The sequence below is a fragment of the Gavialis gangeticus genome, unplaced genomic scaffold, assembly GCF_001723915.1.
Source record: "Gavialis gangeticus isolate Ggan-Ray unplaced genomic scaffold, GavGan_comp1, whole genome shotgun sequence".
Taxonomy (NCBI): domain Eukaryota; kingdom Metazoa; phylum Chordata; order Crocodylia; family Gavialidae; genus Gavialis; species Gavialis gangeticus.
The window spans coordinates 51,823,579-51,824,685 of record NW_017729027.1 but is presented as its reverse complement, the minus strand read 5'-3'; the positions used below and the strand labels follow the sequence as shown (position 1 = coordinate 51,824,685).

At 51.4% G+C, this 1,107-nt stretch overlaps 1 protein-coding gene across 13 annotated transcripts in view; it reads left to right on the top strand.

Moving 5' to 3' along the window:
- Nucleotides 1-1,107, top strand: part of MYT1L (myelin transcription factor 1 like) — a 709,345-nt gene that overhangs the window by 253,025 nt on the left and 455,213 nt on the right. The window lies entirely within an intron of this gene.

The window sequence follows — 1,107 nt, the reverse complement described above, 5'->3', positions numbered from 1 at the left end:
ACTTCTTGAGCAGTCTTTATATTATAGTTTCACAGTAGCTAGGGGCAGGAGGGACCTGAACAGATCGTCTAGCCTGACCCCCTGCCACAGACAGAAATGAATCCTGGGTTCACAAGACCCCAGAGAGGTGATCATGCAAATTCCTCTTGAATTTGCCCAAGGTATGGGCGAGGACCACTTCCCTGGGAAGTTGGTTCCAAATTTTTATTTTAACTGTAAAATATTGCCTTCTGATGTCTACCTAAACCTATTCTCCATCAGCTTATCACCCCAGATGGTGCTGGGGAGAAAAGGGCTCTACCTATTTGCTGTTGATCTCCCCTGATGAGTTTGTAGGCAGCCACCAGGTCTCCCCTCATCCTTCTCTTGCTGAGGCTGAACAGGTTCGGGTCCCTCAGTCTCTCTTCATAGGGCCTGTCCTGCTGCCCTCTCACCAAGTGGGTGGCCCTCCTCTGAACCCTCTCCAGGCTGGCCACATCCCTCTTGAAATGTGGCGCCCAGTACTGGACGCAGTACTCCAACTACGGCCTGACCAGTGTCGCATAGAGGGGGAGTATCACCTCTCTGGACTGGCTTATGATGCACCTTTGGATGCATGACAAGGTAAGGCTGGCCTTGCTGGCTGCGGTCTGGCATTGGCGGCTCATGTTCATCTTGGAGTCAATAATGACTCCAAGGTCCCTTTCCACCTCTGTGCTTTCAAGAGGGGAACTCCCCAGCCTGTATGTGTGCTGTGGATTCCTTCTCCCAAGGTGCAGCACCCTGCATTTGTCTACGTTGAACCCCATCCTATTCTTGTCTGCCCACTTTTGTAGTCTGTCTAAATCTGTTTGCCTCTCTCTCCCTTCAAGTGTGTCCACCTCACCCCACATCTTAGTGTCATCAGCAAACTTGGACAGCGTGTTTTCCACCCCCTCATCCAAGTTGCTGATGAAGATGTTAAACAGTGTGGGCCCGAGCCCTGGGGTACCCCACTGCTCACATCTTGCCAGGTTGAGTACAACCCATCCACCACTACTCTCTGGGTGCACCCCATCAGCCAATTTTTAACCCATCCAACTGTGCAGGCATCAATGCCACAGTCGCCTAATTTATTGATGAGGATGG